Here is a 27800-nt window from a genome sequence, read left to right as displayed (position 1 = left end):
AAACACATGCATATATCTGAGATACTCACATAAGTATTCAATCATCAGCAGAGTAATACTCACATATACACATGCATATGGCAATGCGTGAGAGTATAAACTACAAATTCACATGCATATATGTATCTGGTAACTAAGTAGTACATTCTAGAAGAAGAAACGCCTAGAAGTATGCGAACGAGACAGCAGCGAGTATAAAAGGAGCGAAAGCTGAGTAAGCAGCAATCAGTTTGATTTAAGCACGCTATTGGTTAAGTGTTATTGTGAAGTACTTTCAAAGTAGTCTAATAAAGGCCATTTTTCATTATTGAATATTAGAGTTATTTATTCAACAGTTTAGCGATACGAATTTTAGTAGAAGGTGTAAAATAAGCGGAGTTTCACTAAATTCGTTACAATATATATATATTACTTCTGTACGTGTGCTTGTGATTGAGCTCTTCCTAAACGACTACACCAATTTTGATTTGGCCTAGAAGTGAATCGGGCGCCTACCTATTTAAAAAAAAATAACTTATGTTCCGATTTCCTTGAAATTTGGTACAGGGGTACTTCTTGATAAGCTTGATGAGATTAATTTCATTTAGGAGAAAGAGAATGAGGAGAAGATGATAAGTAGAGATAGATTGCGGAAGAGTGAACAAAGTGGGAGAAACAAATGGAGACAAAACTGGATAAAGTGCGAGGAAAACGTACGAAGGAGAGGAAGCCAGAGAATGGACTAAAAAAGAAAAAGGGAGAGGAAGGAGTAAAAGTAGAAGAAAAAAACCGGGAAGCGAAAATGGCAAGATATGGTGAAGAGAGGGATCAAACATTGGGACGAGGGAGGAGAGGCAATAAGATACAACAGTTTTTAAATTTTGTTTTGCAGAAGCCCCCATATGGCAAAAACCTCTGGTTACTGAAGGAGAACGTCTCAACTATCTGTCTTTATCTTATATATAAAAATGATTGCGAATTTTAAAATTATTAATTGTTTAGTACAGAGATTCCTTATATGAGGAATTGAAGTGAGAGGGGTAGAGGGAGTGAGACTGAAAGAGGAAATATATATATAAAAATGATTGCGCATTTTAAAATTATTAATTGTTTAGTACAGAGATTCCATATATGAGGAATTGAAGTGAGAGGGGTAGAGGGAGTGAGACTGAAAGAGGAAATAGTAATGGAACTAAGAGTGTGAGAGGGAGTGATAGTTGGTCTAGAAGAGGAAATAGGAATGGGAATGGTATAGGGAGTCAGAATGGGATTGCGAACGAAAGTGGTTAGTGGAAGGGGGAGTGAGAGGGAGATTCGGGGTAGGAGTGGGACGCAGAGACAAGAATAAGAAGAACAAGTATGGAAGGCTAAGTTCGGGTGTAACCGAACATTACATACTAAGCTGCCAAAGTACAGCTTTCAAAACTTTTAAAATACCTTCGTTTAAAAGTGGGCGGTGCCACGCCCACTGTCCAAAATTTTACTAATTTTCTATTATGCGTCATAAGGTCAGCCCCACCTACCAAGTTTCATCGCTTTATCCGTCTCTGGTAATGAAATATCGCATTTTTTCGGTTTTTAAGTTTTCGATATCGAAAAATAGAACGTGGTTATAGTCCGATTTCGTGCATTTTAAATAGTGATCTGAGATGAATACCCCGGAACTTACATACCAAATTTCATTAAGATACCTCAAAAATTTACTCAAGTTATCGTATTTACGGACAGACAGACATGGCTAAATGAATTAGTTTTTCCTCCAATCAATCATTTTGATATACAGAAGTGTACATCTATCCCGATTAGTTTATGCCGTTACGGGGTACCATTATGCGAACAAAATTAATACACTCTGTGAGCTCTGCTCAGCTGAGTATAAAAATGGAAGATAAAGCAAGTGAAAACAGTTTTAGGGTAGGGCAAAATCTGTCGGCTACACCAGCAAGTCTGCCGGCTAAATAGCAATCAGAATGTGCTACATACTGTCCTGTTTCTAAAGGTCAATGCTATTCAAAGGGCAGATATAGCAAGCGCCAATCTAAAGCCGAGCTCACATTTTTTGATTGGGAAGCAACTCAGTTCAACGAAAGTATTTTTTGATATCTCAACTATTCAAGAAGTTATCTTGCATACTATTGGAGAGGGTTAGATAGATTTATCCCGACCAATAGATTTTAGGTCGAGGTTTTCGACGTGCTCCTTTTAAGTTTTCCTACGAATTGGCGGGACGGGACCTACATGTTTCACGCAGACTCCGAACGGCACTTGCAAAGCAGAGAAGTTTTCACTGAGAAGTCTTTCATTGTAGAAATACACTGCCAATTTTTTGCCAAATCACCACCGAGTGGCTCATAGGAAATTTGTTTCTAATTGAAAAAACTTATTTTTAAAAATTTTCATGTTGCTTTGCCCGGGGCTCGGTGTGGTAACCGCGGCATGCTGCCAAAACACTAGGGCGGCCGCCGCTTTTAACTACCCGTGAAACGAAGGAAGCAAACACTACCACTACCTGGTATTAAAATGAAAATTGTTTTGTGAGAAAATTTCAACTTTCAAATGATCACACATTTTTTCTGTTTTTTGTTGTGTTAAGAATGCAATTTAATAATAGCTGAATTAATATTTTTTCACCAAAAGCAACTTTGCTTCCACAGCTGTCTGAACTGCAAATTGGATTTTTTAAAGAGATTGCTTAATTTTAAGTACGAAAAGACCAATGCTGTTGCTGCTGGAGCTCGTGCGGCGTTCTAAAGAAAAAATATAATGGTCACAAATCTTAAGAGGAGCAAGTTTATGGGCTTAAGCGAAATTGGCTGTAAATATAAACAGAATAATACACAAATTAAGTGGTAAGCACCTCGACGGCTGTTTTTTTTTTCGATTTCATCTCGCTGAATTGTTGGAAGAAATTACTTGAAACTTTGAACCCTTAAATTAATATACACAAATAGACCACAACAAGCAAAGAATCTTTACGTTTTGTTTTAAATATCCACAACTCAAGAGCATTTCATGATTTAATCTGGGTCAGTGATAGGATTTTCTTAGAATTGAATATTACAATCGTCAGCGAACAACAAGCTACGCGTGCAATGGTCTTCTGGCTGGAAGTAGTATTTAAAGCTAGTACCTATCACTCTGACATATACGCCACAAAGCTGGAGGAGAACTAAAGTACTATCCGGCTAGGCAAACATACTTATGTCAAAGACTACAGGCTTGGCACTCTTTATGTTGACTGTTTTTGAGGGGCTTGTAGACATCTACAGAGTAAATTTTAGGGACAGTCCCTTCGAATTCGCATGTATGAATTGACCATCAACAAAAAATTGCTCTCCATGAGCAATATAAGATAATTGCTTTCCAAGAAAAAGAGAATATCTTCAACAACATAGAAGCAAGTCTAGAGTCCCGCAAGGAACTGGAATAAACGGCCACATATGCACATGGACGCAATCAATGCTGAAGAATAGAATCATACAAAACAAATTAACACCCTAGAACGAGCTTCTCCCCCAACTATTGTCGGTTGTAGCACTGAATACTCTCGCTCTCACGGGCATCGAAATAGACAGCAAACTAAACTGGAAAGTTATTATTGACAGTTATAGTGAAAGGGGAGGCATACATTGCTTTCTACTTGTTAAAGATATAAGTTGGTAGACACTTGGGTCTAAAACCAAAACTCTCGAGCCATAGCTTGAGGGAACTAAAAAAAAGCAACGGGAAGCCTGTGCAGGACGAGTTAGATGTAATCCTCGACCAGATGCTGCTGCGATTTCACATAGCTCACATATAGCTCAGACGCTAGACTATGAGAGTTTAGATGCTGGAGTGAGCAACATCAGACTACCTTTTTCCCACATTAAGAGCCGTAGCAATCTATCAGATAGCTTCATTTGACATTTTCGTTTTCATCAACACAGGGTGACCAACAACTTGTTAAATCTATAATTGTGAATATTTTGTATAACAAATCGCAAAAATTTATTTATTATACGAAAACTAATCAAACAGCTGACTTTTTTTACACTTTTTTCTTGGATCTAACTGAGGTTCAATTAGCATGGAGAAAACGAAATTGCGATAACTTATAGATAAGTGACTAACTGAATAATAAGCTTTCGAAAACATATCGAATTGCTATCTAAAAATTGTCGATGGGTTATTGAAATATTATTGCTTTATCATTGAAGAGTTATCGATTATTTTACCGAAAATTGATCGATTTGTTGTCGAAAAGATGTCGATTTGTTTACGAAAAGCTGCCTACTTGCTATCGATATGTTATGGGAAGAATATGGATTTGTTATCGAACATATATCGATTTATTATCTTAACAAATAAGACATATTGTTACTGACAAGTTACCGATTTGTAGTCGAAAAGTTATCGAAAAACTACTGATTTGTTAATGGAATGTTGTCGATATATTTTTGCTAGTTTTTCAACGGCAAGGTGGAAATTATTCGATAATGAACAGAACACACGTCAATAACTCGCCGATTATAAACCGATAACTATTCGATAAAAAATCAATAACATGCCGATAACGAGGTGATAATAACAACAGCCCGATAAGTTTTCGTATTCATAAATTAAGTTTTCTGAACAATGCCAAAATGATTCAAAAATTGTTTCGAAATGATCGCAAAAAATTCGCTACCATAATCCTCAAACCATCTATAAATGGCTCTGGCATGATCCGAAGATGATTCCATATTTTCCTCAAAATAGTCTCGTTAATATTCCCTGCATGACCCCCAAAATATGTATCTAATCGGAGCGCAGTATGATTTTTCTGGTTTAAAGAATGGGGAATAAAAACTATTTACAAGAGAGGATCTAAAAACTAGTTTCCAAATAATCATATCTTTACGACTATATCGTTTTGGAATAATATGCTCGAAAAATTATTCAATCGAATCTAGAATACCAATTAGCCTATAGTAAGATACAAGGATTTCTTGAGGTTTACACCCAGTGTTCGTTAGTTTGACGGGGTCCTCCCCCTGGTCAGGCTGGGGTGGTTGGTCATTTATTGCAGGGGGTAATTAACTTCTATAATTTCAGTTGTGCAGTAATCATGTGCCCGGTCCATCTAAAATTGTATTGCAAAAACTTGATAAAGGGCCTTTCTGTGGCTTCTATTGTACAGGCTATAGCTGCTAAAGTTGCTGATAGTATGAAAGTTGGAAAAATGTATAATAGTTCCTACAAAGGCGAACCCTTTTGCTATTAATGAGCTTTCATTTATAATTTAAGTTCTAAAATAATTCCATTCTACCTAAGTATGTACCTCAATGAAAAATGTTTAATATTTCCAATAAAAAAAAAATAATTTAATTTACACATAGCGGAAATCAGGCGTCAGCTGTTTTATAATTTCCGTCCTTTGAAGCGGTCGTTGAAAGTGTCGCACCATGCTGTGTGCCGGATGTTGAAAATATTAAGTTGTTTGTGTTGTGGAAGTCGGAATTGAAGTTTCTTGTGAAGTAGGAGCTACTTTTGAGCGTCTTTATGCTACTCAATTTAATTTAATTCGTTTTCCTCAAACGAAAAAGTTACTTGCTCTTATCAAGTTGCAGCCAATCGGGTAGAGAAAATATGCAGCCACCTTCTCCCATCCTCATAAAAGCAGTTGGTGGTCACCGCCCAGCAAAAAATTATATAAGGAATGAGTATTATTTTGGCCAAAATTATTTAGTATTATTTTTTGATTTATCTGTACCTATACCGTTATCATCTTTAACTTTAGCTTAGCGGGCCAGTTGCGTAACAATTCACCTCGGCTACTCTTGTTTTACAAAGACAGGTAGAAGCCTTCCTCCACCTGTCTCTTGCTCCTACCTATGCTTCTCTCCATGGGCCACCTCATCATCGGTCGGCACCGCCCACGATTCCGAACAACACATCACACATTGTTTTGGCCGTTACTGTTGGTTCCCAGATAAACGAAGCCCTTGACAGTTTTGAATTCATAATATCCGTCAACTGTGATGTGGCTGCCAGTGTACGAGCGCGTCAATGTTTTTTGAATGTCAGCAAGTACTTGCCTTTTCCTGTTCTTATTCATTACCAAGCCCCAAACCCGCTGGGGGAAGGACACTGTTTTCATAGATTACACTATCGCAGTTTTGATCAGCTGTTGGAACACTCTTCTGCTGTGAGATTTGAAGTTTTATATACAGGTGTACGTCTGGAAAACTACTATTTTTGAATCAACTAGAGCCCGCCCAGGGGTTGAAGTCAAACCACAACAGTGCATCGATAACAGCCGATATATATAAGTTATTGCTTTTCTTATTGGCTTTTAGTCCAAAGCAAAGCATTGTGGTGAGGTTATCGGCTTGTTATCGTTGAGTCATCGGCGTGTTATTGGTTTCTGGCCCACTTGCTATCGGCAAGTTACAGAATTAACATCAATTTTATTAAGTTTTATGGGTTTAGTCGATAAAAATTTAATAAGACTCCAATAAGGAATGGACCAATTTTTGTTAACAAATCGATTACTTTTTGATACCAAATCGATAACTTTTTGATAAAAAATTGATAACACGCCGTCGAAGTATATCGAAAAAATTTCCATTTTTATAAAATTTCAATTAAGTGATCGATAAGTTTAATCACAGCAAAGAAAGCAGTGCTGCTGTCATATTCCGTTTATCCCACAACCGCTTACATCATTTTTTGCTGGGCAGCTCAGCTGCAATCGCTAATAGAAAAAGGACTGCTGATGACTTTGAAGAGTCAAGAATATCCCCTTTTTTTAATGAACAGCAAGAATAAGGAAATGGTTTTTATGATTATAACACTCCAAGTTGTACGTTAAATTCTCTACGCAAAATAAAATAAGTTAGGAGTCGGACGGAATGTTGGTCCTTTTCGCGTTGATAACTTAACACATTGTTTACAACTTAGCAAAGTTTTTTGTTTGTGTCCAGTTCTTCTCATTTTTTTAACGGATATTACACTTTTCTGTCTTTTTAATTGTGTACCTAATTGGTTTTTTTGCCATAAGGATTGCTTTTTAAAAATTAAAATCAGGGTTTGTCATAATAATCAAAAATCTCCCATTATTAAACTCATTTGTTGGAGTGAAAGCATATGAATGCTAAGTAGGTACTTATAAAAATTGCAGCTTCATCTTTTTTTATACAAATAAAGGTTTGCAGAGTTGGTTTTATTTTGGGAGCTCAAGTTGTCATTGTCAAGTTTGCATACTTCATTGAAATTACAAATCACCGATAAGGAAGACAGCGGGTTAGGGGGCTTAGAATATACCCGCGGTAGGTAAGCCTTTCGTAAAAGGCGACTAAAATACCAAATTCAGTCAAATCGTTGTATAGCACAACTCTTTCAAGGCGTCGCCAGCGTAATTTATAGCTTCTCCAACCAAATTGTCAACCTCACCTACCAGTCGCGAATCCTGTTGCTTTAACATTCGAGGCTCTAGCGACCCCAAATTTCTCACGGATCGAGGGGGTGGGAGGGCGGTATGGCCTAGAAGGTTTCATATGGTCATACTAAATCGTTCCCGAGATGGTCTGGTTAGTACGTTAATGGTGCTTGTTACCGGAACGTGCCGGATCTGTATCCGGCAAAGGACCATTAACATCGATAACACTCCCCAAGGCCTTCGAGGAGTGTCCTTACCGCTACAACAACAATGTATTTACTTCAGACTGATTAAAGAAGCTTTCAAATCTTGCTTGGTAATGCCGGATCGCCCACATCTTTTCAAAAAATTACTCGGTAGGTGTACCTATAGTCTCTTTTAAATCGCATGCGTGCATGAACACTATAAATAGGGAAATATGCTCTGTTCCCCAACACTCTTTTGACTCTGACAGGAGTTCTCACTGTAAACTGTTTAATCGGTATTCACGCCGCTAGGATGGACATCGGATCCCACATTACTGCAGCAGCTGCAGATATATTGAGGAGGAGGAAAGCATGCATCATCTGCTGTGTCACTGTCTGGAACTGGGTAAAAGCCGGTTGGCTGCTCTCGGTAGCCAGTATTTCAATGATCTTGCGAAGCTAAAAAAAAGGCGATAGTTAAATTTATTGTAGCAAAAAAGAAAAAAAAATCATATTCACAGGGGTGTTGTGGAAACACTGTTGATGGACGACCTCCAGTCACAGTGGCTGCCGAGAAATCCAAAAAGTCGGCGGGCACCCTGTTGAAAGCAAGGCAACGGGGTATTTATGTATATTTAAGAAAAAATGTGCTAAAAATGCGGAAAGTCGCGAGATCCACAATCGCGTTGCGGATCATAGGGTGCAGTACGAAGCGGTCGTCGCGATCATCATGGCATCATAGCCATAAGAACAAAAACACCAGCGACCAAATACACAGCAGCCGACGCAGCGAAATCGCTTAGAGGTAGTGAATGAACGCAGCGTAAAGAAGGACCGGGTTATTGACCAGAGAGAGGGCCCTTAAACTGGTGCTTCACCATCGTCAAAGCACACTTGCAGTGATGTAGTTAGAGATCATTTCCAGGTTGCTCTTGAGCGTAGAGCAACAATGGAAGGCCATCTCCGCCTGTTTGGAGCTCTATTGCGTTGCAGCACCTAATGGAGAATCGAGCATCAGTTCCCACATTGAACTGCAGTGTGATTAAATGGGAGGACGGCTTCTCACGGTAGTTTCTCGAGTAATGTGCTGCTAAGATTACATTATAAAACTCATTATTCTGCTGAAACTTGAAATTGGTGGTGAAGACATACCAATCAAGTCCGGCCGCCATTGTGCACAATTTTTGTTTTTTTGGACGTTATGGCAGCGCACTGCCCTCAAGTGGCCCGATGAAACCAGGCTAATCCGGTTCTTATTTTAAACATTTTTTTTTATTCCTAAACACCGGTTAGCCGCCTACACCAAATTTTGTATGCAGGCATGCCTATAGTGATATATATAGCTAGGGCCTGTAAAAAAGTTCGAAGGCCTTTTGTAACGCCAACGTACTTTTATATCGGTAGCTTATAGTATTGTAACGAATTCTGGGGAAATTTCTGATTATTCCACACCTGCTGGTGTTATAGTTCCAATCGCTGAACTGTCGAATAAATAACTCAAGTATTCCGCTCCCGCTGCTTTTATCCCTCTGTTGCCTCGTTCGACTATTTCTCCTAGTCTAGACTTTTCGCGAAGAGATTTCTAGAACAGATGCTTATTTATTTCTTCCTTATGTATCTGATATTAACGTTTGGCTTCTGTTTATATGCGTGTGTATGTGGGAGTAATAACATCTGCTCGTAGGTGCTGACTACATGTGTGTATGTGAAATATTCTCTCCGATGTTTACAGGTATGTGTGGCTACTTGCTTTGATGTTTACATGTACATATGTGTGGCTGCTTACTTTGCTGTTGCCGTGCACTAATTTACTAGCAGCATTGTGACTTATCGAAGCTGTTAATATTCGCACAATATAATCTATGAGTATATGAAACAGATAGAGTAATATAGTCTGTCCTCAACATAACATACGGAACATTTGCCATAAGCAGGCAAATATACGGCTTCTATACTGTACTCTGTTAGGCTCTATAAAGATGTACATCTATCATTGGGCATAACTTTGTTAAAAAATGTTTGCTTAAGTTAATGACATACTAATGGGCGCGCCTCAATAAAAATCTTTTTAATGCTCATAATTTTGTATAGGCAAGTCTATATTCATCCCAACGACTTTGTACGATTACAACAGGCGATTCGAGATATCATGGGGTATCTCCATGAAATCTTGAAAATTTCCCATACCGTCTGTTTTCGGAGATATATGTACGTATATATGGTAGGCAAGCACAATAACACGGCGACCTTCTTTAAGCTGGAGACATTGGTGCTTTATCGGTAACCGTATCGGTAACCTTTTAACAGCTGATTCGACCAACCTTATGAGAATCAATGCAATCGATTATTGGTGCCGCTAAGGTCGTAACCGTATCGTAGCCAACCAATTGGGTTTTGGTTTACCGTCGTAACGATAAACAGCTGATTACGTTAGGGATACGAATACAGCGATACGACACACGGCACCAATGACTCCAGCTTTATTTAGCCAGAGACAAAAAAAAGACTCTCACCTTTATCTACGCACATACATACATTGTGCTGTTTTAAATTATTTCCAATTTCATGTTTACATAGTTGTCATTATATATAACGGCGTTTTTATGGTTATTACTACGAGTAACAATTTTAATCTAAACTACAGAAGTGACCACAGCCGAAAATATAATGCATCGAAGAGAAGAAATGAAGGAGGGGGGGGGGGGGGGAGGGGGGAGTTAGCTGTGTCGTACTTAAATCGTATTTCGTTTTATTTATACCTTCGGGGATTCATTACAAAAAATTAAGAAACTGCCAAAAATTGCTGTTATTGCTAACATATTTAAGAATTTTATTCGTTAGATGAGATTAGGCAATTTCACATAAAATATGGCTGCGATTATATGTTTTGTGCAAGGTGTTGAGTTCGAATTTTCAACCATGAGACATATGTATTTATTTATTACTACAAGGGTTAATGCACAATCATGCTTCCTGTATTTATTGACATTTGCATTATCTCTATTCCTTTTGTACTCAATTCTTGCTTACATTCTGGCATACAGTCCATTTTTCTTATATATACCGCTCGCTATCGAATAATTGTTTTGCTAATACTTGCCAATATTTTTGAGTACATTAATTTCAATTAATAAAGTTATTTGTTGTTAAGAATTAAAGTATTCTCGAATGTTGATTCATTTCAATTTGGAAACCGCCGCATCAGAGCAGCAGAAGCATTTCTTGCCGTACTGACAACCCGCTACAGGTATTAGCCGCAAAAGGTAAATCTACAAGAGAAGGTAATAATCCGCAACATTTTTTGATCCTTACGAGCCGGATCTGCTAAGCTGTGCAAGTATATATAAAGAAAAATATTCGCATTTAAATATATTTGCAAACCACATACAAATCGTCGCAACGGAAATTTAAGTAGGTGTCACAATCTTACATTGGAAATCCGCCGTGACATTCATTTGACCGCTACTACAGATTTCGATCTACGTTTTTTTTCATCTTTTTAATCCTGTAATTCGTATCGCCTTTGAGCTGCCCCCTGCAAGCAGCAGCAAACAAACCGCCGGAGAAATATATACATACATAAATTACATACGTACATTAGACTCTTCCATTTTTTATAATTTTTTTTGCTACGAACTACAATGTCTACTTTCGTCAAAACGCGTGATTCTGCCCTTAACGCCATTAAGCGGTATATGACGAAAAGTAAGGACGACGCTTTTATTTTGGATGTCGAGAATGTTGAGAGTTATCTTACATTATTGGGTGAGCAATGGGCTCGTTTTAACACCGCGCAAGATGCAGTAGAAGTTTCGTGTGGAGCCGACAATATTGAGGTGGAGGAAAATGCTCGCATTCAGGCCGAAACCTGGTATTGCACGGCGTTGGCAAATTTTAAGCGCGTGCAGAAATGTAGAGCTGAATCTGTGTCGCAACCAATTTCGTCGTCAGCAACTGTGTCTGCATCCATTCGACTGCCCAAAATGGATCTTCCAACATTCGCCGGCGATTCAACTGAATGGATTGCGTTTTACGACGCTTTTTGTTCGCTAGTCGAAAACAATACTACCTTGTCGGGCGGGCAAAAGTTGTACTATCTGCGTAGTTGTTTAAAAGGAGACGCCCTTAGCATAATAAGTGGCTTTAAGATAAGCGACGCAAACTATACTGAGGCGTGGAACCTGCTCAAGGCGCGTTACAAGGTTATGCGCGTCATCGTTGAAGCGCATATTAGGGCCTTAGGTGACATTAAAAAGGTCACTAATGACTCTGCTGATGCCATCAAAAGCGTTCTTAATGCATTTCATCAGCACATTCGAGAGCTCAAAGCGTTAGGTAGGCCGGTCGAGTTTTGGGACGATTGGCTAGTCCACGAGATCGTTAACAAACTAGCGTTCGAGACCCGGAAGCAGTGGGAGTTGTCGCTGGTAAGCGATGAGCCACCAACCCTTGATCAGTTGACTACCTTTTTAGAAATACGATACCGCTCGTTAGCGATGCTAACTACGCCTGATACCCAGACCACAGTAGGGAAGGTAACGCCGTCAAAATCAGCTGGAAAGTCAACAAAAGTTTTGCACGCGATCTCGGATCGAGCCAATACGCGATGTCTATACTGCAATGCAAGTCACAGGATTTATGCTTGTGAGAAGTTCCGCAATCTAGATGCCACCGCCAAATCGAAATTCCTTAAAGAATCAAAAGCCTGTCTTAACTGTTTGAGTCCTGGACATTTCAAAGACCGCTGTAACAGTACCTCCGCATGCCGTATATGCCACCAACGGCATCACACACTGCTTCATGGTATGGGAGTATCAACCGCTAGCACTACAACAGCTCATTTCATCGCTGAGGCTGACTGCAATTAAACGACTGCTCCATCTGCTATCCCCCTTACAACTTTCTCGACTAGTACCGCATCCACTATCGTTAAACCACCATTAACTTCCGCTTCCACATCTGTTTCGTCATGCCTGAGCTCTAAGGCTGACCCGCTAGCCATAAGGCAACATGCCGTTTTGCTTTCAACCGCTGCCGTGAACGTTCGCGATAGTTCCAATAGATGGCAGACAGCTCGTCTGTTATTTGATTCGGGTTCACATGCGACGTTCGTAACCGAGGCGTGTGTGCAGCGTTTAGGACTACCCCGAACATCGGCTTCCGTAGTGGTCACTGGGATCGGTTCATCGCAAGGAGGTCGCTGTAAGGGTGAGATATCACTTTTACTCTCATCGAGTTTTTCGGATGACTGCTACTCAATAGATGCCTTGATTTTACAAAAAATTACAGGCGACTTGCCATCGCAAAAGCTGGACATCCCTGAATGGCCACATATTCGGGGGTTGGTTCTGGCAGACCCGGACTTCATGAAACCCGGACGCATCGACATTTTGGTTGGAATGGATGTCATGGGCCGTCTCATCTGTACCGAACTTCGCAAAGGACCACCTGGCACACCGATAGCGCAAAAAACAGTATTCGGTTGGACTTTGTGCGGAAATGTTGATACTTCGCCGTCGTCAACCCAACAAGTACAAACGCTGCACTGTGATGTGCAAATCGATCGAGCTCTGACTAGGCTGTGGGAACTTGAAGAGTCTCCACGTAAACAGCATTTGACGTTCGAAGAGCGCTTCTGTGAAGATCACTTCGCATCTACGCACTGCCGGTTGCCTGATGGTCGCTTTCTAGTGGAGTTACCGCTGAAAGTTGACGTGCCATTGGGTGACTCTCGCGACTTCGCAGTTCGCAGTCTGCTGCATGTGGAACGGAGGATGACTCGTGACACCAAGTTGCAGGCACATTACAACGAGTTCATGCAAGAGCTTATGGAAATGGGACATATGGAAGCCGTAACGGGAGCAACGAATAATGCTGTCTATTACATGCCGCATCATGCAGTGTTGAAGGAGTCCAGCATCACGACGAAGCTAAGAGTCGTTTTCAACGCTTCCGCCAAAACTTCGTCCGGAAATTCGCTAAACGACGGGCTGTTTGTTGGACCGCAACTGCAACAGGATCTGTATTCCATACTATTACGCTTTCGAACTCATCGCTATGCTGTAACAGCGGATGTTGCTAAGATGTATCGTCAGGTATGCGTATCGTCGAAGCACGTGGATTTGCAACGCATCGTTTGGCGTTCTGACCCATCTTTGCCTATTCAAGACTACCGCATGCTACGAGTAACCTATGGTGTGGCGGCCGCGTCTCATTTAGCTGTAAAAGCCCTACAACAAACCGCTATAGATTCGTCGAACAGCTGCGAAAGATCCGTTTCAGCGATTCTTAATGATTTTTATATGGACGATTTGCTCACTGGCGCATCCTGTAAAACTCATTTGCAATCATTACAACGGAACGTGTCGGAGATTTTGAAGGAAGGTGGTTTCGAACTGCGAAAGTGGGCAACGAATTGCAAAGAGCTGAACGAAAGTATTTCCGAGTCATCAGGAAGTATATCACACTACGTGGTGGATGGTAAGGACGTACATGCGCTTGGTTTAATGTGGGATACCGAGCAAGATCATTTCACCTTTGCAGTCAACCTGAAGGAGGAACCTACACGTTTGACTAAAAGATCGTTCTTGGCCGATGCCAGCACATTGTTCGACCCTTTGGGCTTACTCGCTCCGGTAACAATCAAATCGAAGATGTGGTTCCAAGACGTTTGGCGCTCTACAGTTGGATGGGACGACCTGATCCCAGACTCGATCTCCAGGGCGTGGCTCGATCACCGGCTTCAGCTGCAGAAACTGAGAGAATTGAGGGTGAATCGCTGGCTTGGATCTGGAACAACCGGGGCATTCACCGAGCTACATGTTTTTGCTGACGCTTCGGAACGCGCTTATGCTGCTGTTATCTACGCTCGCACCTTGCAATACGACGGCACGGTCACGGTTTCTATCATTTCGTCGAAAACTAAGGTGGCACCGCTCAAAACGACCACACTGCCGCGTCTAGAACTTTGTGCGGCGCATTTGGCTTCAAAGTTAGCTCGTAGCGTATTGAACAGTTGGTGCGATATCCGTTACCCGCTGTACGCTCGGACGGATTCGACGATCACGCTAGCTTGGCTGCAAGCACACCCTAGCAGATGGATGACCTTCATAGCAAACCGAGTTGCCGACGTTCAAGAAATCTTGCCTCCCGAGTGTTGGAATCATGTGCGTACAGCATTGAATCCTGCTGATTGTGCTTCAAGGGGTATATCGCCTTCTGATTTGCTTGGACAACAGCTGTGGTGGAACGGTCCTGATTTTTTGAAGGGTACAAACCAGTTCTGGAAGGAAGGTTCCTTGAAGCCGCACACAACCGATCTAGGCGTCCGCAACAAGGTCGTAGCCCACGTGATCAACTCGGATGACCATTGGCCAGTCATTAGGAAATATTCGTCGTTTTCTAAGTTGCGTCGTGTCATCGCTTACATATTAAGGTTTATATCAAACTCTCGTGCTGCTGTCAAACGCCTCGATGAAAAACGAGCTGGGTCTTTAAGCGGTCTGGAGTTAATGGAAGCTGAACGCTGCTTAATAAAGTATTCCCAAACCCTTTACTTTGCTAACGAGATCTCCTGTTGCACCGCAAATCGGCCGATCCCGGTACGCAGTAGCTTGTTGCGCTTGCAGCCCTTTCTCGACCCGAACGGTATCCTTCGGGTAGGTGGACGACTAAAATCCGCAGAGGTCACGAATGATGTCAGGCATCCAATAATTTTGGCTAAAAATTCCCCGCTATCTCGATTAATAATTTCTGATATTCACCGTTTTACATTACATGCTGGGCCGCGCATAATGCAGGTCGTATTGCAACGTCGCTACTGGATAATTGGCGTCCGCAGTTTAATCCGTAGCATTTATCATAAGTGTGTTAAGTGCACTTGCATCAATCGCAACGCCTCCAAACAGTCCATGGGTGACCTTCCAGCGTTTCGTACGACTTACTCTCGCTGCTTCACACGCACTGCGGTCGACTTCGCCGGTCCCTATTCGTATAAGTTTACCCATGGAAGAGGAGCGAAATCCATTAAGGGATATATTTGTTCTTTTATTTGTATGTGCACGGGTGCGATGCATCTGGAGTTCGTAGGAGATCTGTCGACCCCTGCATTCCTCAACGCGTTCAAGCGTTTTATTAATCGTAGAGGATACTGCAAGACCATGTTTTCCGATAATGGCACGAATTTCGTCGGAGCCGAGAAGGAGCTTCGTGTCATGTACGAAAAATATATGGAAGACGAGACGCTTCAGAATTTTTTCGCTGATTCGCACATAGAATGGCGCTTCAATCCACCGACCGCGCCTCACATGGGCGGATACTGGGAAACCGGTATAAAACGGATCAAGTACCACCTGAAACGCGTTTTAGGTGAAACCCTCTTGTCTTACGAGGAATTCAGCACGTTATTAACGGAAGTGGAAGCTTGCGTAAACTCCCGTCCATTGTGCGAGGTTTCTACGAATGCACTCGACCTCGAAGCTCTAACACCGGGGCACTTTATTATCGGCGAACCGCTTAAGTCTATCCCGGAACCTGAGGGTCAAGGGTTCCGGGGAAATCTCCGGCAAAGGTGGCAGTTGATATCATCCATAAGACAGCATTTCTGGCGTCGTTGGAGAGACGAGTATCTCGTGAGTTTACAACGCCGCACCAAGTGGTTTAGACCGACGCGTAACTTTGAAGATGGAGACGTTGTGGCTGTATTCGACGAAGCTACCCCTCCCACAAAGTGGACACTAGCGAGGGTAGTTCGATGTCATCCGGGAGCTGACGGTCGCACAAGGGTCGTCACGGTAAAGACTCCTAATGGCGAATTCAAACGGCCGATCACGAAAATATGCCTTCTACCTACGAAAGGTGATTTATTTTGCGAGAACGAAGAACCATGAAGACACATTTTTTAACCATGTTAAAATTGCTCACATTTTTTATATTTTAAACATTGTTTTGTTAACAGTCGAATCTGAACATAATAATCTAATTCTGTTAAACCTTTTTTTTTATATAATGATTAAATTCTGTTAAGTTTATTTTTCTATTTTGTAAACATAAGAAATGTAAAATCAAATGTAATTTAAAGTTGAACGTATCATACGTAACTAGATAGTTCAAGGGCGGCGGTATGTTGAGTTCGAATTTTCAACCATGAGACATATGTATTTATTTATTACTACAAGGGTTAATGCACAATCATGCTTCCTGTATTTATTGACATTTGCATTATCTCTATTCCTTTTGTACTCAATTCTTGCTTACATTCTGGCATACAGTCCATTTTTCTTATATATACCGCTCGCTATCGAATAATTGTTTTGCTAATACTTGCCAATATTTTTGAGTACATTAATTTCAATTAATAAAGTTATTTGTTGTTAAGAATTAAAGTATTCTCGAGTGTTGATTCATTTCAATTTGGAAACCGCCGCATCAGAGCAGCAGAAGCATTTCTTGCCGTACTGACAACCCGCTACAGGTATTAGCCGCAAAAGGTAAATCTACAAGAGAAGGTAATAATCCGCAACACAAGGTGTTGTTGACAAATTTTAGCTTGTTTGTAACAGTTCTCTTTGTTTTGCTTCAAAAATTGTAACAAAAATTGTTCAAAAATTGAAACACATACAAGTCAACGATTTTGTGTTGGCGATGGATGTTCTCTTTTCCGGTGGTATTCCACGTTGACTTGCCTCCCAGTTTTCTTTTCTGGCGAAAATTGTCCCTCGAATTGTACTCTTAAATGCTATCACTTGATCCTAGCGCTCTGCAAAATGGCTAAATTTGTAGGTGATGGTGCCGCTTTTCTAATTCAAAAGGAAATATTTTGTGTAAGGAACACACATGAGAGCAGAGAAGAATTAAAAGGGTAGCATTAATTTCAAAAAAGGAAACACCATAGGCGATTCCCTACCTGGGTTTCAGCGATTATCGTGTGAAGTAGTGATTCTAACCATATGAACATATCTTCTCTGCATATTATCGAATGCTCCTTCGCTGTCCAGAAAAACGCGGAGCAGTCTCCTCGGACGTTCTCTGAATTTTCGTTCACAGCCGGTATAAAGTTGTGTCCAAATAACTGCCAACTCTGTTTGCGTGCTGGCTGCCATGCAGAGGTATATTCTTGAGGACGTTCATTCATATCTCGAAATAAATTTTTCCATAGCCGATAAGAAGAAGCATTATAGACAGGACGGTCAGAAAAATTTCGCTACACTTTGTCTCTTATGAATCGTATGGAATTAGTTGATGGCTCTGCTGCAGTAAATTGAGCGCGATTTAGGAACAATTTTGTTAAGAAAATAATGTTTTCAGCTAAGGAAATTCAATAAGGTAACAAATTTCATAAAACTCATGATAATTCCGAACTTTTGTATCTTTCGAATCGCTGTCGAATATATAACTCTAATACTCAGTACAGAAAAATGTTTACAACACTACTAAGACGATAGTGTTTCACACACTAACTCGCATTTTTCACCAATGGCGTGGTAAAATCAAACTGATTCATTATTCCTCAGTTTACGCTGCTTTTATACTCTAAGTTGCCTCGTTCGCTAATTTCTTCTAGTGTCCAGACCTTTCGAGATTAGCCGTCTCGAACAATTGCTTGTTTATTTCCAGTATTTGTACGGATAGTTCGTTATTTAGCTATATATGTACATTAGACTGGGTCGAAAAAAAAGTTGCTAATGTCCGCCCCATACAGCCAAAAAGGTTTTTCGTTGTAACTTGGTTATTTGACGTCCGATTTTTAAAATTGATATGTCATTATTTTAGCCTTGATAAGCTTCACATTTCCGTTTAATGTCGTTTTAAGCTATGAAGTCGTTTTCACATGATTAGGTCAGCTAACAAAATTCAACCCCCTCTAATGTATGTTTTTTTCCTTACCAAACGAAAGTACTTGAAAATTCAAGAAAATGTTGCTTTGAAACCATATTACTAAAATAATAAACAAAGAAGTTATAGCACTTTATTTTACCTGATTCTTATTATACTTAGACCTGAAACTCATGATATTTTTTGAGCAAAATTGCAGGGTTTGCATTGAAAAGTTAATAAAGATATGCCAAATATCATGAATAGGGGAAGTCAAAGTAAATAAGTGAGTCAAACCTGTTGTTTCGTATTTACAATAATAATACTATGCGATAAAATCAACTTTTTTTCTGGGTATTGGACAAACCCACTTTTCGTAGAGATTGAGGCTTAAGTAAACAAAGTACTATCTCCGTTTTTCGAACTTAGCCTCCAAAAAATAGATATCGGCTTACGAAGTTTGCAGCTCGAAATTCTACATTTCGAAATTTTATTCTTTTGTTAACGCGTTCAGCAAATTGAAAGAGTACAAATGTGGGCGTGGTCCGTTCTTTTCCCTTATTTGAAGGGCTGAATTCTTTTTTTGAGAAATTTTGTATAACAGCTGTTATACGAGGTGAAAAGTCAGACTCTGACTTCTGACTTTTCCCCTTTACTTTTTCAATTTGCTGAACGCGTTAACAAAAAAATAAAATTTCGAAAAACGGAGATAGTACTTCGCTTACTTAAGCCTCAATCTTTACGAAAAGGTGGGTTTGTCCAATACCCAGACAAAAAGTTGATTTTGTCGCATAGAGTTATTATTATAAATACGAAACTACAGGTTTGACTCACTTATTTACTTTGACTTCCCCTATTTCTGATATTTGGCATATCTTTATTAACTTTTCAATGCAAACCCTGCAATTTTTTCCTCCAAAAATATCATGAGTTTCAGGTCGAAGTATAATAAGAATCAGGTAAAATAACAGTTGCAATAAATATTGAAAGTGCTATAACTTCTTTGTTTATTATTTTAGTAATATGGTTTCAAAGCACCATTTTCTTGAATTTTTAAGTACTTTCGTTTGGTAAAGAAAGAAAATACATTAGGGGGAGGGGGGAGGGGGGGGTAAAATTTTGTTAGCTGACCTAATCATGTGAAAACGAGTTCATAGCTTAAAAGGACATTAAACGGAAATGTGAAGCTTCTCAAGGCCAAAATAATGACATATCAATCGGACGTCAAATAACCAAGTTACAACGAAAAACCCTTTTGGCTGTATTTCGAAGGATCAAAAAAAAATTAAAAAAAAATTTTCCGAAACCCTCTCAACATAATCTTCAAATCTAGGGGCGGACATTAGCAACTTTTTTTTTTGTATGGGGACCAACCCAGTCTAATGTACATGTTATCACGCCTTCCATTTACTTTTTATACTCAGCTGAGCAGAGCTCACAGAGTATATTAACTTTGTTCGCATAACGGTAATCCGTAACGGCATAAACTAATCGAGATAGATATAGACTTCTATATATCAAAATGATCTGGGCGAAAAAAGAAATTCATTTAGCCATGTCCGTCCGTCCGTCCATAAACACGAAACTTGAGTAAATTTTGAGGTGTCTTGATGAAATTTGGTATGTAGGTTCCTGGGTGCTCATCTCATATCGCTATTTAAAATGGACGAAATCGAACTACAACCACGCCCACTTTTTGATATCGAAAATTTCGAAAAACCGAAAAAGTGCGATAATTCTATACCAAAGATGGATAAAGTAATGAAACTTGGTAGGTGGGTTGACCTTATGATGCAGAATAGAAAATTAGTAAAATTTTGGACAATGGGCGTGGCACCGCCCACTTTTAAAAGAAGGTAATTTAAAAGTTTTGGAAGCTGTAATTTGGCAGTCGTTGAAGATATCATGATGAAATTTGGCAGAAACGTTACTACTATTACTATATATGTGCTAAATAAAAAATAGCAAAATAGGATGAAGAACACGCCCACTTTAAAAAAATTTTTTTTTTAAAAGCCAAATTTTAACAAAAAATTTAATATCTTTCCTGTATATAAGTAAATTATGTCAACATTCAACCCCAGTAATGATATAGTGCAACAAAATACAAAAATAAAAGAAAATTTCAAAATGGGCGTGGCTCCGCCCTTTTTCATTTAGTTTGTCTAGAATACTTTTAATGCCATAAGTCGAACAAAAATTTACCAATACTTGTGAAATTTGGTAGGGGGAAAATGGGCGAAGTCGGCTGAAGCCACGCCCAGTTTTTATCCAAAGTCGACCGTCTGTCCTTCCGCTCGGCCGTTAACACGACAACTTGAGCAAAAATCGATATATCTGTACTAAACTTAGTTCACGTACTTATCTGCACTCACTTTATCTTGGTATAAAAAATGGCCGAAATCGGCCTATGATCACGCCCACTTTTTCGATATCAAAAATTACGAAAAATTTAAAAAATGCCATAATTCTATATCAAATATGAAGAAAGGGATGAAACTTGGTAATTGGATTAGTATGTTGACGCAAAATATAACTTTGTAAAATAGGTGCGACACCTACCATATTAAGTAGAAGAAAATGCAGGGCGAAATCAAAAACCCCTGGAATCTTGGCAGGAATACTGTTCCTGGTATTGCGTATATAAATAAATTAGCGGTACCCGAAAGATAATGTTCTGGGTCACCCTGGTCTACATTTTGGTCGATATCTCGAAAACGCGTTCACATATACAACTAAGGGTCACTCCCTTTTAAACCCTCATTAATGCCTTTAATTTGATACCCATAACGTACAAACAAATTCTAGAATCAACCCTGATCCACCTTTATGGCGATATCCCAAAATGGCGTCCACCTATAGAACTATGGCCCACTCCCTTTTAAAATACTCTTTAATACCTTCCATTTGAAAACCATGTCATACAAACACATACCAGAATTACCCTAGGTTCATTTTCCTAAATGGTGATTTTCCCTTATTTTGTCTCCAAAGTTCTCAGCTGAGTATATAATGTTCGGTTTCACCCGTATTTAGCCTTCCTTACTTGTTGTATTTAAAGTAAAATGATATTGCATCGCCTATGAACTCTTATTATGTACGTAGCTAAATTCAGCTTTACAAATTATTTCTAGGTGCTGGCATACTATGAATGAATTGGTGGTCAAAGATAATTTTGGTTAAGAAGCCAAGACTGATAAAAGAAGCCGGCATTTGAAAGTTTATAATTTTGCTAAAAGCTTGTATTGAATATTCATAATTGTGAGAATTTTTTTACATTTGTTCAAACAGTTTCGTAAATAATAGAAATTTTGCTTCGCTAAGATTTTATAGTTCATTTATTTACTTCAAAACCATTAGGCTTGCATTGTGCGTGCTATGCTCTCCGTTACTGCTTTTAATTGTATGAGATCTGCTAACGAGAAGAAGAAGATACTACTTTGTTGCTGTGTTCGGATTTGAAAATTTTTATTTGGATAGGTTAAAAGAGAGATTGGTGAGAATTGGAATATATAGAGACCACTTTCAATATAAATAACCTAGCTGACCAAGCGAACGTTGTTGTGTCATACATACGGTAATTGTTTGTAGCTAAGCAAGCCGACTCAGCACACGTTTTCCTGCTGGAATTTTGGTTTAACTGCAAAATTTAAAAATATTCAAGAAACGCTTTTCACTCAGTCTTCCTCTCCTCTCCCACGAACTCTCTCAAAGTTTTTAGTTATCCATTTCCGTACCCCTTTCCTTTCGCCTTACCTCTACATCTACCTCAGTCTCTATCTCTACCTCTATCTTTACACGCACCTCCGCCTTTACCATCTACGATGCTAGCATATCACGATGCCATCATGAATTTACCGCGACTTACCGTTAAGCGACATGTAGCTACTTGTACATACTGTTACATTCATACATACATATGTAACTTCATTATATTTTAAGATAATTTTTGCTTAATATTCGGGTAAACTAAACCTGTAAACAAAGAATCTCTTCTACCAATCCCTGTTATAAAATATGTAAACAAAAATGTTGATTGCGTTTTATCTTCGGCTGTGTACGCACTAAAGTAAATTTAGTGGTACCGAGATACTAATACTGATGTGATATTGAGATAAGCTTCAGTACAGTGCAAACAATATATAAGTATAGCACTTAGCATCCGATAGCAATCGATCAATGTGATGAATAAAATAAGTATTTCGCGTGACTTGATTGCGAGGCCGATCTAGGCCGATCTTCTCTTTCGATACTCGTCGTGCTTTTTATTAATTTTTATAAGCTTTTATTTACTTTCACTTGGGTGTTGTCTGTAATCAAAACTTGCAAGTTAAATTTGATACACTTCCCGGTGTCCGATTGAGCTGAAATTTTGCACATATGTATAACTCCGATGGCAATGCAATATTACTTTGCGAGAATTCGATAAATTAATCGATAATAGAGTTATCGGTAAAGATATGTGTTCACAAGGGAATAAAAGCCTAAGTCCTTTGTGTAGAGGGATGGTGAATAACCTACAGCGGCTAGAGAACGAGGTAACTTCGCTTTGTTTGTGTATACAATGTGTTTTCCTCAATGTTGCATACTTTTCTGCGCACTTGATTTTGTTTTACAGATCTAACCCACAGAGCAGAGATCTGCAATGAGTAGTTGTAAACTGAACGCGACATAGGCAAAGTCACAATAAAATATGATTTTAAGTTAGATAACACTGTTTGACACAATTTTATATGTGCTCTCTGTCAAAAATTCTTCAACTAGCTTAGTCACATTTTATTTCTATTATGAATATGCCCAATATATTCCCATCATGATATAAAAAATCGTATACTCATACACAGTCAGGGTTATTTAAACGTAACGATTCGTATCAGTAATTTGGTTGAGAGTCTTTTTCATCCTGACACCGCGTTAGCGTTAAACGCGAAAGATCTGACAACCGAAGATGCTGATATCCGATGTGAAGCCACATTTGGCAAACACATACGATATGCTTTCTCGAAAATCTGTGTATTCATATGTATGTATGGATGTATTTATCGTTTTGTTGTTGCAAGAACACGTGAACATGTGTATGCACGTATATATAAATTCATTTGAATGAGTTGAACAAAGCATGCGGCGCATTCCAATAGCACAACTGCTGGCGAAGTTGATTAGTGATAACTTCTTGGAACGCACAGTTGCAACTTTACGACAAATTAGTGAGCATAAAAATTGTCCGCTCTATTCACTCAACGTTTTTATCGATTGGTTGTTGACAGTTGGCTCAACGTATCGTTTCAAAAGCAAAATTTCTTTCACTCAGCTGATAACTGATTATAAGCAAGATCAATTAATTGATGGAACAAAAAACAATGATCAGCTTGATGTTGATAATATAATACACTCAGGCATTAACAAAACAGGAGGTCTTCCAAAAGAACTAGAAATATTTGTTGGTGCTAAAGTTATGTTGAGATCTAACGTTGACGTTGCTAAGGGACTTGTAAATGGAGCAATAGGTCACATCACTGAAATTATATGGCCATATTACAGACGTGCTCAACTATACCATAACGATATACCAACGGTTCGCGTAGACTTTGGTAACGATGGCGTTCACATAATACAGCCTAAATCAGTTCAATTTCATTCTAAATTTAATCGCGGCACAGCTGAAAGAAGAATGCTCCCGATTGTCGTGGGCTACAACTGTGCACAAAATGCAGGGAACTACTGTAGATCATGCTGTTATTTATCTAGGCTGTAAATTATTTGCTGCTGGCCAAGCTTATGTGGCTTTAAGGCGGGTTAGGTCTTTAGTAGGCCTTCGAATCGAAGAACTTGACTCTTCAAATTTCACTTCGAAGAAACCTTGTAATGTTGATGCATTAAAAGAAATGGATAGGATGAGAAACGTTACAAATAACTAAGTAAGGATTGCATAACTAATTTAAACATTATTTTACCCTACTAAAAATTAAAAAAAAAAAATTGACATTTAAATTAAATTTAAGAAAAAGCCTTTCTAAGAACAAGCTTTTATTACTTTTTAATAAAACGTACTAAAAAGTAAAAAATAAAATTAAAGAAAAAAAAACTTTTTTTAAAAATAAGCTTTTATTATTGGTTAATAAAATTAACTAAAAAGTAAAAAATAAAATTAATTAGGACTGTGATATAAACTGTAAGATTTAATAATATTAGAAATATATAATTATGTACAATATGGAATTTTTTTGTCGCAGGCGAAAAGTCTAATTATAGTTAAAGGTTACAATGAACTTATAAAGTGTCCTTACAGTCAATTTATTTTTACTTTTTAGTTAATTTTATTAATCAATAATAAAAGCTTATTTTTATGGCTTAAAGCTGAAACTTCTGCATTTTGTATAGTTGAAAATAAACCGAACAACAAGACCCAACTGACGACGCTTCCCAAGGCAGCCGGTTCTATGTACCGAAGCGACTCGGGATTTTTCCCGACCAAGGGCTGTCATTTCATTGTTACCCCATTTAACCTGTTTCGTCCGTCCTACAAATTGTCATCTTGCCAGAAGATCCTTGCAGGGGGACTTCGCCGTATTTTCCTGCTCCGGAAGGTGTCAAACACAACCTGGGGCCAGTACCTAATCCACGACCAGAGAAATTGTTTTGCTGCGTGTGCCGGAAAATAATCTGCTTAGTAACTTTAACAAATCATTTGTGGCACCTTGCTGTTCACGCCCAAGGGCATCCCGTAGTCTGCGGCGCAGCAGACAAGCAGACAACAGACTCTTAGTCCCTAGCACCTTGTGCGTCGTTTTCCAGTACAGAACATATATGCTTTCGAAATGTGCCCAATGCATTTCCTTCCTTGGACGGTGCCGCTTTCATGGATGATTTTACTTCGATATTAAATTTTGCAAAGTTTAGAAAAATTTTTTTTTTTATTCAGTTATAATTTTTTTAAGCGGTGTCGCCCGGCAGTGGTTTGGATAACACTCCGAGTGTATATCTGTCATGCACACCTTCCTTTTGAAGTCGCCATAAAAAATGTAGGTCCCGCCCCGCGGATTTGTAAGTAAAGCTTCAGATGAGCGCGACGTAAATTGCAATAGAAGCTCGGCCCAAATCTCCGGAGATAAATCGCGCAAAGTATTTGTTTATCTTTAAATCTTGCACTATAGAAACACCGTTTTTAGTGAACTTAAGCCTATATCAGAAATCACGTCTCATTTTTCAATGTCGTTGACTCATTTACATACATATATTTAATTATCCGACGTTGAGAGGAAGATCACCCTATTCAGCCCTATCTGTGCATGTGTTCAGCTGAGATAAGGCATGAATATAATAAACTCTGAGATAAGATTTTCTTCAAAAAAAATTTGAGATAGGGTGTTTTCGAACCCGTACCTGCGAGATGGTAATCCTCCATCGAAAAAGCAATTTATCAAGTGCTTTAAAACAAGTAAATTTGAGCCATTTTCTTTTAGCAGATTGTTCTTGTTATACTGTTGACGGTAATCTCATCAGCCATAAATGTTGGTATACCATAAAAGCTCAAAAGGTGAATAACATTGAGTTATGTATGTATATAAATACAATCTATAAAGTGTGTACCCTTTAGAAGATGAGACGAAGCCAGAACTGGCGTCGAACCAGACTATTTGATAAGACTACTACTTCTACCTCAATACATGTTCTCAGCAATTTCCCTCTATTCCCTAATCCTCAACCGCTTCCATTTCAAAAAGTAGCTTGTAGATGGGGGAATAGTTTTTTTTTTTTTTTTTTTTTTTTTTTTTTTTTTTTTTTTTAATCTTTTAACTGAGAACAAGACACGAAAATTTACTGTAGGGTATGTAGGTAGCTCTTCATTGAGGCATTCATTTATGAAAACAACAACGTGTCGTCTTACATGTGCCTAGTTTTACGCTTGACTTGACCAATTGGCAAGTTTGAGTAACATATTTTTACTGGTAGCGCTCTCAGTTGGCGCCTTAAGCTAACCGCGAAGTAAATTTGTTGTTGCATGAATGCAATTTTCGCCAGGCAGCAGCTAACGCATACAAATGCATGTATTTTAAACAACCCTGTGGGTAATTAGAGCCATACCAATTGGTGTCGGTGTACCCCCGAGGAGATTTAGGCCGAGCTTCCTTTGCAATTCGCACCGTACTCCTTTTTAATTTTACCCACAAAGTGACCAGCCGGGACATATGTACATGTTTTACGTCGACCCCGAGCAGCATATACAAGATAGACGAGTTTTCCTTGAGAAACTTTTCATGGCAGAAATATACTCGGAATGGTTGCCAAACCACTGCTGACGGGAGACCCCGCATTTCCAAAATAAAACACCTTTTTGTTTAATTTTTATACTCAGTTGAGCAGAGCTCACAGAGTATATTAACTTTGAATGGATAACGGTTGGTTGTACAGGTATAAAGGAATCGAGATAGATATAGACTTCCATATATCAAAATCATCAGGATCGAAAAAAATTTGATTGAGCCATGTCCGCCCGTCCGTCCGTTAACACGATAACTTGAGTAAATTTTGAAGTATCTTGATGACATTTGGTATGTAGGTTCCTGAGCACTCATATCAGATCGCTATTTAAAATGAACAATATCGGACTATAACCACGCCCATTTTTTCGATATCGAAAATTTCGAAAAACCGAAAAGTGCGATAATTCATTACCAAAGACGGATAAAGCGATGAAACTTGGTAGGTGAGTTGAACTTGTGACGCAGAATAGAAAATTAGTAAAATTTTGGACAATGGGCGTGGCACCGCCCACTTTTAAAAGAAGGTAATTTAAAATTTTGCAAGCTGTAATTTGGCAGTCGTTGAAGATATCATGATGAAATTTGGCAAGAACGTTACTTCTATTACTATATGTATGCTTAATAAAAATTAGCAAAATCGGAGAATGACCACGCCCACATTTAAAAAATTTTTTTTTTTAAAGTCAAATTTTAACAAAAAATTTAATATCTTTACAGTATATAAGTAAATTATGTCAACATTCAACTCCAGTAATGATATGGTGCAACAAAATGCAAAAATAAAAGAAAATTTAAAAATGGGCGTGGCTCCGCCCTTTTTCATTTAATTTGTCTAGGATACTTTTAATGCCATAAGTCGAACAAACATTTAACAATCCTTTTGAAATTTGGTAGGGGCTTAGATTCTGGGACGATCTCTTATTTCTGTGAAAAAGGGCGAAATCGGTTGAAGCCACGCCCGGTTTTTATACACAGTCGACCGTCTGTCCTTCCGCTCGGACGTTAACACGATAACTTGAGCAAAAATCGATATATCTTTACTAAACTCAGTTCACGTACTTATCTGAACTCACTTTTATTGGTATACAAAATGGCCGAAATCCGACTATAAACACGCCCACTTTTTCGATATCGAAAATTACGAAAAATGAAAAAAATTCC

The 27800-nt window shown here is 38.9% G+C and overlaps 1 protein-coding gene across 1 annotated transcript in view; it reads right to left on the bottom strand.

The window, feature by feature from the left end:
* Window positions 1-27800, bottom strand: part of w (eye pigment precursor family transporter white) — a 56061-nt gene that overhangs the window by 7131 nt on the left and 21130 nt on the right. The window lies entirely within an intron of this gene.

This window comes from Eurosta solidaginis, chromosome 4 (assembly GCF_040869045.1).
Source record: "Eurosta solidaginis isolate ZX-2024a chromosome 4, ASM4086904v1, whole genome shotgun sequence".
NCBI lineage: Eukaryota > Metazoa > Arthropoda > Insecta > Diptera > Tephritidae > Eurosta > Eurosta solidaginis.
This window is presented reverse-complemented; position numbering and strand designations above follow the sequence as displayed.